The sequence below is a fragment of the Cetorhinus maximus genome, chromosome 27, assembly GCF_964194155.1.
Source record: "Cetorhinus maximus chromosome 27, sCetMax3.hap1.1, whole genome shotgun sequence".
NCBI classification, from domain to species: domain Eukaryota; kingdom Metazoa; phylum Chordata; class Chondrichthyes; order Lamniformes; family Cetorhinidae; genus Cetorhinus; species Cetorhinus maximus.
The window spans coordinates 9,279,918-9,293,443 of NC_135905.1; the positions used below are offsets into that span (position 1 = coordinate 9,279,918).

The following is a 13,526-nucleotide window of genomic DNA, read 5'->3' on the forward strand; positions in this document are numbered from 1 at the left end:
CATCCCCGGGCGGGCTGTAGTATTTTACAGAGGCCCTGTCTCCTCGCCGTGCCCCGAGCTCGATGGGGCTGATGCCCCTCAAGCCGCGAGTTGCCAGAATTGCCTCTCTCCATTGGAAAGGAAGGGCCCACGGTCCTTGGGGGGCTGTGGCTAAGATGACGATGGTTGGAGCTCTCAGGTGCATTTCTGGAGCGGGTGGCGGACTTTAGTCCAGGGCTGTGTAAAGTGTAGCCGAGGGCTGTGCTTAGGTCCCTAACTTCCCTGTTATTGCTCAGCCACAACTTCACCAGACAGTGCGGTCGACATCCTGCTTATGGACAGAAATGAGGATTCTGTCGCGTTTCTTGTGAAATCAGGAAATTCAGGATCAATATTGTGTCCTTCCATTGTGATCAATGCTTTCAGTTTTCCAATTCTGTTTCCAGTCTCACGTGCATTCACTTACCTCCTGACTACAATATTTTTTTTTCATTTCTCCCTTTTCTGAATTGCATCTTTACTCAGTTTCTTTCCGACAGCCCTCGTTCCTTTAACCTAACCTCATTTTGTTTTCTTCCCCCACTCCCTGTCACATCAGGCTAAACCTCTCACTGCACTGGCCGTGAGGGACTTTGTACTTGCTGCTGTTCAGGTTATTTTTTAGGAACATAGGAACATGGGAGCAGGAGAAGGCCATTCAGCCCATCGAACCCGCTCCGCCATTCAATTAGGCCAGGGGTGGGGAACCTTTCTCTGATCGTGGGCCATTCGTACAAAGACAAAACCAGTCGCGGGCCACACGCACACTTAAAAATCAACTTAATTCAGTGTTTTTGGAGAGAATACAGAAACGTGCAATTCACCCGCTGTTTTAATGCGATGGCTGAATTTGAATATTATATTGTTAAATATTATTATCGTAATTTAGCTGACGCTTTTTATCCAAAGCGAATTCGTAACGATGATGATGAATGTTGCTTTGAAGGCGCGACTGACATAGGCCTCTGTTTTTAGAAATTGAGCAACAGCCTGATCCGGTCCATGGGTCATGGGTTCCCCACCCCTGAATTAGATCATGGCCGATCATCTGCCTCAATGCCAGTGTCCCCCACCGTCCCCATATCCCTTGATGTCATTTGTATCCCAAAGTCTATCAATTTCTGTCTTGAACATGCTCAATGATTGAGCTTCCAAAGCCCTCTGAGGTACAGAATTCCAAAGATTCACCACCCTCCGGGTGAAGAAATTCCTCCTCGTCTCAGTTTTAAATGGCCTGCCCCTTATTCTGAGATTATGCCCCTGGTTCTAGACCAGCCAGGGGAAACATTCTGCCCACATCCACCCTGTCAGGCCCTGTCAGCCTTTTATAAGTTTCAGTGAGATCACCTCTTATTCTTTGAAAGTCTATAGAAAACAGGCCCAGTTTCCTCAATCTCTCCTTATGGGACAGTCCCGCCATAGAACCATAGAAAAGTTACAGCACAGAAGGAGGCCACTCGGCCCATCTTGTCCATGCTAGCCCGAGGACACCCATGTGCCCTCCTTGGTTACCGGCTCCTCCCCCATTGTCCCTCCCTGGTTACCGGCTCCTCCCCCCATTTGTCTCTCCCTGGTTACCGGCTCCTCCCCCATTGTCCCTCCTTGGTTACCGGCTCCTCCCCCCATTTGTCTCTCCCTGGTGATCAGCTCCTCCCCCATTGTCCCTCCCTTGTTACCGGCTCCTCCCCCCATTTGTCTCTCCATGGTTACCAGCTCCTCCCCCATTGTCCCTCCTTGGTTACCGGCACTTCCCCTCCATTGTCCCTCCCTGGTTATCGGCTGCTCCCCCTCATTGTCCCTCCCTGGTTACTGGCTCCTCCCACTTTGTCCCTCCCTAGTTACCGGCCCCTCCCCCATTGTCCCTCCTGGTAACCAGGCCCTTCCCTCCCCCAATCGTCCCTCATGGTAACAGGACCCCTCCCCATTGTTCTTCCTGGTAACAGGGCCCCTCCCCCATTGTCCCTCACAGTAACCGCCCCCTTCCCTCCCCATTGTCGCTCCCGGTAACCAGCACCCCCCCCATGGATTAGTCTGGTGAACCTCTGTTCTACTCCCCCAATGGCAAATATATACTTTCTCAGATAAGGAGACCAAAACTGTATACAGTGCTCCAGCTGAGGTCTCACCAGGGCTCTATACAAATGTAGCAAGACATCTTTACTCCTGTACTCCGATCCTCTCGTGATGACGGCCAACATACCATTTGCCTTCCTTATTGCTAGCTGCGCCTGCATGTTAACTTTTAGTGACTCATGAACAAGGACACCCAGGTCCCTTTGGATATCAACACTCCCCAACCTGTCACCATTTAAGAAATACTCTTGCCTTTCTGTGTTTTTCTACCAAAGTGGGTAACTTCACACTGAATCACATTGTATATCATCTGCCAAGTTCTTGCCCATTTATTTAGCCTGTCCAATTCCCGTGAAGCCTCCTTGCATCCTCCTCGCAACTCATATTCTCACCTAGTTTTGTGTCAACAAATTTGGAAATATTACATTTGGTCCCCACATCCAAATCATTTGTATAGATTGTGGCCCAAGCACAGATCCTTGCGGTACCTCACTATTAACAGCCTGCCTTCCTGAAAATGACCTGTTTATTCCTACTCCCTGTTTTCTGCCTGTTAACCAATTCTCAATGCACAGCAGCACATTAACCCCAATCCCATGGGCTCTAATTTTGTTCACTAACCTCCTGTGCGGGACTTTATCGAAAGCCTTCTGAAAATCCAAATACACCACATCCACTGGTTCTCCTTTATCTATGGTACAAGTAACAGTTAATTATTGAGTGAATGCAAAATCCTTGAAGCCAAGCGATGTTGCTGAGTTTAAGGTGATTAGTCCACCACTTAGTCTGTAGAGGGGACATGCCTCATAATGTGCATTATTGTTTGTGTCTTTCTGCAAATGCTTAAGGGGTTTGTACTGAGACCCCAGTGACGGAGGTTGGTTGCACAGGGGTCCTGACCTGCCCTGAACCGATTTAGCGAGGACCACTCTCAATGTGGTAGTTCAAAGCCTGTCATTCGACAGATGGGGCTTGTCACAAGGAACTTGTTAGTGACTTCCCATGTTTCCCATTCCTTGATCAAAAGGATGTGCGCTGGTAGATCTTGCTCAGGAGGGATGCCCCACATGGGGCGCCCGAGATGGAAGGTGGGCAGTAGGTGGGTTGAACAAGTCATCGTGGGGGTAGCAAGTGAGGTGCAGCATGGATGGTTTCACCCAGCTTCTGGCCGAGATTTTCTGGCCCCTTGTGGAGGGAACCACTGTGGGAGATTCAGTAGCCCAGCCAGGAGTCTATTGACCGGACAATCCTGGCATTGGGGGGGGTTTGAGGGGAGGGGTCGGGGTAAGGGGGGCTGCTGTGCGGGGGGAGGGGGTGGCCGGAAAATCCTGCCCTATGGGTTTTGGTCAGTTGGCGTATATTTGGCGGAATGATGTTTGCAAAGGTAGGGAAGCCAGGGGAGGGGTGTTGAGCGGAGAGTTCCACTTATGATGCACATTGTTGCATTCAATTGAGTCTCAACGAGGTGTGTGTGTGTGTGTATGGTGACCTGTGCACAGTACTCTGCTGCAGAGTATGACAGGGCAGGATGCTGAGGTCTGGAGCGTTTTAGCAGTAGCACTCCACGTAAATCCAGTTTGGGTAATAGGTCGTTTCTGGTTTTGATCTTTGCTGTTTTTTTTTTGTGTTTGTTTTGCTGTTTTATGCTGTTCAAGTGAAGTCAGGACATGCCATATCTGTCCTAGACCTGAAACCTGAGACCCTCCCCTGCTACACCACCCCTTCAGCCAGACATTTACCATTGTTATGTTGCTATTCCAATACTGACCAGCATGCACGAGCGGGCCTAATCCTGAACTACTACCATTGCAGCCCTGCTGTTTATCCTATTTCCTAATTTCTGGATTTCAAATCTATCAACTCCTAAATCATTGATTCAAACCTGAACCAGGACCTTCCGATGTCTCCCCGTCTACTGCAAAATCTTCCGCAAACCAATTCCGTTAAATCCCTCACCCTGGCACATAGGAGGCAACACATCATGTGGACTCTCAGTTGTGGCTACAAAACAGCCTTCTAGTCCTCAGACATTGGAATTCCCCGTGACTTCAGCCCGTGTTTCTATTTCGACGCGCTCCTGGGTGGTCTCCCACATTCTACCCTCCGTAAACTTGAGGTCTTAACTCAACAAAAAGTCATATTCCCCCCCCACCCCTCCAACACCCCTACACCGGCTCCCGGTCAAGCAACAACCTCGACTTTTAAAATTCTCATCCTTGTTTTCAAATCCCTCCATACGAGGGCCTCTCCCCTCATTATCTCCCGCCAGCCCGACAACCCTCCGAGATACCTGCGCTTCTCTAATCCTGGCCCCTCGTGCGTTTGCAATTATACTCGATGCACCACTGATGGCCGTGCTTTCGGTTGCCTGGGCGCAAAGCTCTGTGAATTCCGTCCCTACGCCTCTCTGCCTCGTTTTCCTCCTTTAAGTAGCTCCTTAAAAACTTTTTGGTCATCGGATCGAATATCGCTTTATATGGCTTGGTGTCAAACCTGGTTTTATAGCGCTCCTGTGACGTGTTTTGGGACATATTATTACATTAAATGTGCTATATAATGCTCTCTCTCTCTTTCTGTCTCTCTCTCTCTCTCTCTCTCTTTCTTTTGCCTCCCCTGTTCTTGTCAAAAGAGAGCAGTGTATCCTTGGCAGCTAATTAGTCGCTGGTAAGTATCTCCTGCTGAGAGACAAACAAAATTCGTCCCCATAAATCGGTGGGGGGGAACCGTGCACTCTCGCACGATGCTGACTTACTAGTTTGGATGCTAATCCGAGTTCCAGTGTCCTTGTAAAAAGATAACTTTGACCTGAAGCCCCCTTGGGCTCTCAGTCAATGAGCTGGGTTAGAAAGCCTGGCTGGGACCCAGCTACCTGGGTGGCCTCATTCCCCCCCACCCAAACAGAGGAATCTGATCATCCAGTCCAGTCCCTCATGAGCGAGGTAGGCTGTTTTTTTTTCGAATCCTGACGTCTCCTTTATGCCTCAGGGCCGCGCGAGGCGGAGGGGGTCCAAGCACGCTTTAAACGTTAAACTTGGGAGCTGTTTACGCCAGCCTCGAATTTACTGGGAAACCCGTGCGTTCTGAAATGAGCACGGGTCAAGCAGAGCGTATCAAGGATTGGAGTCAGCCCTTTGTGGGCTGAAATGGTACATATCACGTCGACTGTATCTAAAAGGAGCAAAGCTTCTGGCATTGTGCAGATACTTTCCATTTGGTTTCTGTGAAATGTTACTTGCTTCTATGTGGGAACGCTCTTAGGGAGATGGTGCTGTAATGGTAACGTCACTGATTTAGTGATCCCGAGATCCAGGCTAATGCTCTGGGGACATAAGTTCCAATCCCACCACAGCAGCTGGTAGAGTTCAAGCTCAGTTAATAAACCTGGAATATAAAGCTAGTCTCAGTAATGGTGACCATGAAACTACTATTGATTGTTGTAAAAAAAAACCCATTTGCTTCACTAATGCCCTGTAGGGAAAGAAATCTGCCACCCTTACCTGGTCTGGTGTACATGTGACTCCAGTCCCGCAGCAAATGTGGTTGACTCTTACCTGCCCTCTGAATTGGCCAAGCAAGCCCGCTCAGTTCAAGGGCAAATAGGGACGGGTAACAAATGCTGGTCCTTGCCAGTGACACCTGTATCCCGTTAAAGAAAAGAAACACTCATTTTATTGTGCAGCCCTAATCATATAATCCTGATATTGTGCCCCACGAGCGCTATGAGATACACTGGCTCAGATTTTCACTCCTGGTCGGGTGCATAGAGACGAGAGAAACCCCAGCACTGCGAACCCAAATCTTTAAAAATGGCCGCCCACAGACTGCCCCAGCCTATGCCAACCCAGGCCCCTCTATCCACTCCCATGGCCCCTTGTACCCTTATGCCACCCATATTCCCATGGCCCTTTATAGCCCCTATGCCAATTTAGTGCCAACTCAAGCCAACCAATGCCTCCATCCACTGTCCTTTGCCTTTACTCCCTCCATGCTAACTCACCTAGTATTCTTTGACAGTTCCTTGACAGTTTGAAAGTTCTATGACAGTTCCAATGAGTTTATGCACTTCTTACAAACAGCCATGTTTACTTTTAACAATCCCAAAGGGTGCTTTCCCTCTCCCAAAGGTGTCCCTGAACCATATCCAAAGGGGTACCTTAACTCTCCACCAAGTTCAGACCCGTTCTAATCTACACATTTTGGGTTTCACACAGCTGACCTACCCAAATCCCACTTCAGTGGATGCAGCTGGTGATTTAAATGGCCAGCTGCCTCTGTAAACCACACATACGTGAACTCCAGTCCCGACCCCGCAAAAATAGGAAGGGCCATGTTTGGGGGGTGGGACTTAAAATTTCCAGCCATTTCCGCTATTTTTCATTATTCGGGGATGGTACCGGATGCCCTGTTTCCATAGTGCCGATCCCCATTGTGCACAGGACATCCATATAATCAGATACTGAGAGCTGCTGTGTTGGACGGTTAAAATACATGGTGCAGAATACACTGGTCAGGAACTATCTGTCACCCTGTGGGCTGGCCAACCAGGTGATTGCTTGGCTCAGGACTAGTGTTTGGTATCTGGAATGTGTACAGTGGATTGGAGGACACTGCCGACTGTATGGACATTGTGCTTTGGAGGGAATTAGCCTATGAAGTTTACACAGCGGGCTAGAGGGTAAGGCTGGGATGTGTACACAGTGGGTCAGAGGGGGTAAGGCTGGGATGTGTACACAGTGGGCTGGAGGGGTAAGGCTGGGATGTGTACACAGTGGGTTGGAGGGGTAAGGCTGGGATGTGTACACAGTGGGTAGGAGGGGTAAGGCTGGGATGTGTACACAGTGGGCTGGAGGGGTAAGGCTGGGATGTGTACACAGTGGGTTGGAGGGGTAAGGCTGGGATGCGTACACAGTGGGTAGGAGGGGTAAGGCTGGGATGTGTACACAGTGGGCTGGAGGGGTAAGGCTGGGATGTGTACACAGTGGGTAGGAGGGGTAAGGCTGGGATGTGTACACAGTGGGTAGGAGGGGTAAGGCTGAGATGTGTACACAGTGGGTTGGAGGGGTAAGGCTGGGATGTGTACACAGTGGGTTGGAGGGGTAAGGCTGGGATGTTTACACAGTGGATCAGAGGGGTAAGGCTGGGATGTGTACACAGTGGGCTGGAGGGGTAAGGCTGGGATGTGTACACAGTGGGTTGGAGGGGTAAGGCTGGGATGTGTACACAGTGGGTCAGAGGGGGTAAGGCTGGGATGTGTACACAGTGGGCTGGAGGGGTAAGGCTGGGATGTGTACACAGTGGGTTGGAGGGGTAAGGCTGGGATGTGTACACAGTGGGTAGGAGGGGTAAGGCTGGGATGTGTACACAGTGGGTTGGAGGGGTAAGGCTGGGATGTGTACACAATGGGTAGGAGGGGTAAGGCTGGGATGTGTACACAGTGGATCAGAGGGGTAAGGCTGGGAAGTGTACACAATGGGCTGGAGGGGTAAGGCTGGGATGTGTACACAGTGTGCTGGTGGGGTAAGGCTGGGATGTGTACACAGTGGGTTGGGGGGTAAGGCTGGGATGTGTACACAGTGTGCTGAAGGGGTTAGGATAGGATGTGTACACAGTGGACCAGAGGGGGTAAGGCTGGGATGTGTAGACAGTGGGCTGGAGGGGTAAAGCTGGGATGTGTACACAGTGGATCAGAGGGGTAAGGCTCCTTGTGTGCACAGTAGGTCGGAGGTTAAAGCTGGGATGTGTACACAGTGGGTTGGGGGGGTAAGGTTGGGATGTGTACACAGTGGGTAGGAGGGATAAGGCTCCTTGTGTGCACAGTAGGTCGGAGGTTAAGGCTGGGATGTGTACACAGTGGGTTGGAGGGCTAATGTTGGGATGTGTACACAGTGGAGTCCTTTATCTGGGGTGTGCGCGCAGTGTGTTGGCGATCTGCCTGCTCACATTCGATTACCTGAGAAGCTCTGGCAATCTGCTCACCATTGGTTAACTGCCCTGGGAATGAAATATCCTGACTTCAACACCAGCCCTGTGGAAAAAGTAACTTCCCCCATCACAGCCGTTGTTAGTCTTTGGCGTAATGTTAAACTTTCTTCTGTTTACTTTAGTTAGGAGGAATAATGATAAGATTTTGCTGAAAGCCATTTCCAAAAATTAGGCTTGAGAATCTTCACACATTAACTTTATAATGGAAGTTCTGGCTGGTTGTGCAAGTTTCAAAAACAACAGACAGCTCTCTGTGTGACATGACCACAAGTCAACACTGCGTGTGGGACAGAAAGTCATATAAAAATAGAAAAATACACGTTAACTTAATTAGTTATGAATTATTTTTATGAGGAGTTCAGCACAAGTATGTCATGCCTTGAAAATATACTCAGGGTTTAAAGTTTTCTTATGTAACCTGATGCTTCCCCTCCCCCAACCCCACCTCCCCCCGAGCTCATCACTGTCACGTCACCTCAGTGATCCCCTAAATTCCAGGACTGTTGCCCAGTGCCTCTGAGTTTCAAAGGGCTCCATTAGCTCGTCAGCAGAGGTCAGTGCGTCAGAGACAGGAAAACCCGGTGTTCCTGAGGGAAAATTCCAACGCAGGCCTCCTTAAACTTAAAGGGCCTGGCTCTCCTCTGTCATTGCTGAGGAGATAGTATCCAGCAAAACACAATGTTACTTTCACAGGATATAAATGGCTGAGATGATTGGGGCTGGGGGGGGCGCGCTGGTCAATTTGATAAGCTTGACAAGTCTTTCTTTGTGAACTGTTTTCAAAGTGCTCACTTTCTGCCTCTTTTGAGCTTCTCCAACGTGGTTACTAAGGCCCAGAAATGTGCTGGAGCCACTCATGATTTTCAAATGCAAAATAAGGGCCTGAACATCCAAAATAGCGGGTGGTGTGCGCGTGGCGCTATGCTGGAGGTACACAGCCCACCATGTAAGGTAAAGACAGAAAATCAAGTGCCCATGGCCCATGCCAGAGATAGGCATTAAGCCCTTCGTATATGCAAATAAGGAGCCTCACACCCTTTGTGAGATTGGTCTACCCTGAGGGCAGCAGGCCTACATGCAGCCTACAGTGATCCTGGCAGGAACCACAGATGCGACGGAGGCAAAGGAACTGAGAGGATGGGATGGAGTCCCTACAGGAAGCGGGGTGTGAGGAGCTGTAGTCGAGGTAGCTGTGGGAGTCGGTGAAATGAATGTTGGTGGACAGTCTATCACCAGAAATGGAGACAGAGAGGTCAAGGAAGGGAAGGGAAGTGTCAGTGATGGACCATGTGAAGGTGATAGAGGGGCAGAAATTGGAAGCAAAATTGATAAATGTTTCCAGGTCCAGGCGAGAGCATGAAGCAGCACCGAAGCAATCATCGATGTACCGGAGAAAGAGTTGTGGGAGGGGGCCAGAGTAGGACTGGAACAAGGAATGTTCCACATACCCCATAAAGAGACAGGCATAACTGGGGCCCATGCGGGTACCCACAGCCACACTTTTTATTTGGAGGAAGTGAAACAAGTTTAAGGAGAAATTATTCAGTGAGAGAACAAGTTCAGCCAGACGGAAGAGAGTAGTGGTGGATGGGGATTGTTCGGGCTTCTGTTCAAGGAAGAAGCGGAGAGCCATCAGACCATCCTGGTGGGGGATGGAGGTGTAGAGGGATTGGACGTCCATGGTGAAGAGGAGGCGGTTGGGGCCAGGGAACTGGAAATTGTTGATATGATGTAGGGTATCAGAGGAATCGCGGATATAGATGGGAAGAGACTGGGCAAGTGGAGAGAGAATGGAGTCAAGTTAGGAAGAAATGAGTTCTGTGGGGCAGGAACAGGCTGACACGATTGGTCTACTGGGACAGATCAGTTTGTGGATTTTGGGAAGGAGGTAGAAGCGGGCTGTCCGGGGTTGGGAGTCTATGAGGTTGGAAGCTGTGGAGGAAAGATCTCCAGAGGAATTGAAGTCAGTAACAGTCCTGGAAACAATGGCTTGATGTTCAGTGGTGGGGTCATGGTCCAGGGGGACGTAGGAGGATGTGTCTGAGAGTTGATGCTCAGTCTCTGTGAGGTAGAGGTCAGTGCGCCAGACAACAACAGCACCACCCTTGTCGGCAGGTTTGATAACAAAGTCAGGGTTGGACCTGAGAGAGCAGAGTGCGGCAATTTCAGAAGGAGACAGGTTAGAGTGGGTGAGAGGAGCAGGGAAATTGAGACGGCCGATGTCATGCCGACAGTTCTCAATGAAAAGATCGAGTGCAGGTAAGAGGCCAGAGGGAGGGGTCCAGGTGGAGGGAGAACACTGGAGGTGGGTGAAAGGATCCGTGGAACGGGGAGAGGACTCCTGCCCAAAGAAGTGAGCACGGAGACGAAGGCGGTGGAAGAAGAGTTCAGCATCGTGCCGAGCCCGAAATTCATTGAGATGAGGGCGTAAGGGTATGAAACTGAGTCCTTTGCTGAGCACTGAACGTTCAGCATCAGAGAGGGGAAGGTCAGGGGGTATAGTGAATACACGGCCGGGGCTGGGATTAGAAGACAGGATGGGGTCAGAGGGACGGGAAAGGGTGGAGGGTCCTGGATGGATGTTGGCATCAATGAGTTGTTGGATCTTGCGTTCCTTAGCACCTGAAAGGAAGAGACAAAGCTTCTTGTTAAGAAGTTTAGAAGAATGAGAAGTGATCTCATTGAAACCTACAAGATTCTGAAGGGGTTTGATAGGGAGGAGGCTGAGAGACTGTTTCCACTGGTCGGGGGAATCTAAACCATGGGGGCAACAGCCTCAGGAGCATTTAGGACTGAGATGAGGAGAAATTGCTTCACTCAGAGGGTTGTGAATTTTTGGAATTCTCTGCTCCAGAGGGCTGCAGATGCTCCAGCGGCGAATACATTTAAGGCTGGGGTAGACAGATTTTTGGTCTCTCAGGGAATTAAGGGATGTGGGGATCGGGCGGGAGAATGGGGTTGAAGTCCAAGATCAGCCATGATCGTATTGAGTGGTGGAGCAGGCTCAGTGGGCCACGTGGTCTACTCCTTGCTCTTATTTCTTGTGTTCTTGTAGTTTCTAGAGTTCTTCAGGTTGTCTGCACATGGCACATGCTGAAGGACTTTGCCCTGACTTCCAGGCACCACATGCAGAAACCATTAGCAGTAGAATGATTTCCCCTTGGAGGTTATTAGGCTGCGCCCTCCATGCCAATGTGAGGTAAACCCATTGCTGCTGCCTCCTATTCCAAGCATTCCCTAATTCTGGGATTTAGTATGTAGATTGGCATAAAATTAATCTCCAATAATTTTTTGATAAGCAGCCATAATTATTCCAAGACTTTGCGAGTTGCTATTGCCTGTGGTATTTACAGTCAATGTGCGTGGCAGATTGGCCTTTAGCTGGTACAAAATGTTTATACAAGTATTTAATTCCTTAAAATAGGCCTAATGCCAGTAGGAGGCCAATGAGAAGGAGCCCATAGCATTAGGGAGCATCTCCAAAATCTTCAAATCACTAAAGATTTTCACCCCAATTCCTCATATGTAGGGAGTGTCTCTAAAATCTCTACTCCCACTTCACAGGTATTTGTAGCATCCCGAAATTCCACAAACCCATTCCCAGAATGTAGGGATTTTCTCTGGACTCCTCATACTTAGATCACAAGCATAGCGGATGTCTTTAAATTCTCACATTGGCTTCCTGAATGTAAGGGAATATCTCCAAATTCTCACACAGGCTTCCTGAATATGAGGGGATGTCTCTAAATTCTGAATGAGCCAAAAAAACCCTGAACATGATGAATGTTCCTGAAATCAGTCCGGTTACTCCGCATACATGGGAGGGTCACCCGTAAATTCTTTTGCATACTTTTTAAAAGAGAGAATTTATGGAAGATAATGATAGACAGGGAAGATGGGCGTACTAAACAGATTGGAGGTCTCATGGTGCAGTGGGTAGTGTCCCTGCCTCTGAGCCAGAAGCTCTGGGTTCAGGTCCCACTCCAGGACTTGATGGCCAAGGAAGGTGCGTTTATAATGTGGCACATTATGTGCCTCCAGGTTGGGTATTAACTTGCAAACCCATCCAACACGTGCCAATGCCAGGCAGTAAGGGTGGGAGAGATTCCTGGTCAGCCATATGATGGAAAGAGCATTGGAGCCTCTACCATCACTATCCATAGCTCCAAACGACAGCCTCAATGTAAAAAGTGCATGTTGCCACGGCAACTTGGTCTTTCTGAGTGAACTGTAACATGTCGCCACCACTAAACAGATTATCATCATTGAAAGTTGGTGAGTAATCTGGTCCAGATTGAATGTATCCTAGGTTGATTGAAAGAAGCCTTGGTGGAAATAGTAAAGGCATTGGTCACAAACTTTCAATCCTCATTTGGTACAGGAGTATTGCCAGAGTGTTGTACCACTATATCAGAAAGGTGAGAGGGATAAACCAGTCAGCCTAACATTGGTGTTGGAGAAATCATTGGGTATCAGGGACAAAATAAACTTTTATTTGAAAAGACATGAGCTATTCAACGAGAACCAGCAAGGATTTGGTAAGGTTAATTGCGTATAGCTAACTTGACTGAATTCCTTGATGAGGTAACAGAGAAGATTGATCAAGGTAGTGCATTGGATGTTGTGTATCTGGCTTTGTGAAGGCATTTGACAAAGTGCCACTCAGGAGGCTCATTAAGGAGTTGGAAACCCTTAGAATTATGGGGAACTACGGATACAAAATTGGCTCATGCAGTGACAGGGAGACAAGAGTAGTGGTGGCCAGTTTCTGAGGTAGATTTTACAGTGGTGTGTCCACAAAGGTCGGTTTTAGGTCCATGTCTCTGCAATTTGTTTAAACATTCCAGAGTCAGGTATAGGGAGCAGCAAAATAAAGTTTGGAGAGGATATAAAACTTGGCAAAGTAGTAGATGAAGATGAGGTAGTTATAGACCTCAGGATGACATAGACAGGATGGTGAAATGGGCACAAACATGGCAGCTGGAGATTAATGTGGTTAATGTGTGAAGTGATGCACTTTGGGAGGATGAATATGGAAAGACTGTATATCATAAATGACACAACTTTGAAAAGTATAAAGGAAACCTTGATGTCCATCTACACAAACCCTTAAAGGTGATAGGACAAGTTGATAAGGTGGTTAAAAAAGCATTTGGGTTACTTGGGTTCATAATTAGAGGCATAGAACATAGAAGCAAAAAGATCTCAATTGCATTTTGTAAACCTCTGGTGAGGCTTTAGCTGGAGATATTGTGGACAATTCTGGGCCACAAACTTCAGGGAAAGATGTAATTAGGCATTAGAAAGGATATTGCCAAGGTATGGTTACAGTACAGAAGGAGGCCATTCAGCCCACTGTGTCTGTGCCAGCTCTCTGCAAGAGCAATTCACCTGGTCCCACTCTCCTTTTTCTCCATAGCCCCCCGTGAACATCTCCATTAAATCTCTTAATC

At 48.6% G+C, this 13,526-nt stretch overlaps 1 protein-coding gene across 4 annotated transcripts in view; it reads left to right on the forward strand.

Annotated features, from left to right (window-relative positions):
* The window catches only part of LOC144668548 (transmembrane protein 150A-like), a 113,081-nt gene that overhangs the window by 22,655 nt on the left and 76,900 nt on the right, over positions 1–13,526 (forward strand). The window lies entirely within an intron of this gene.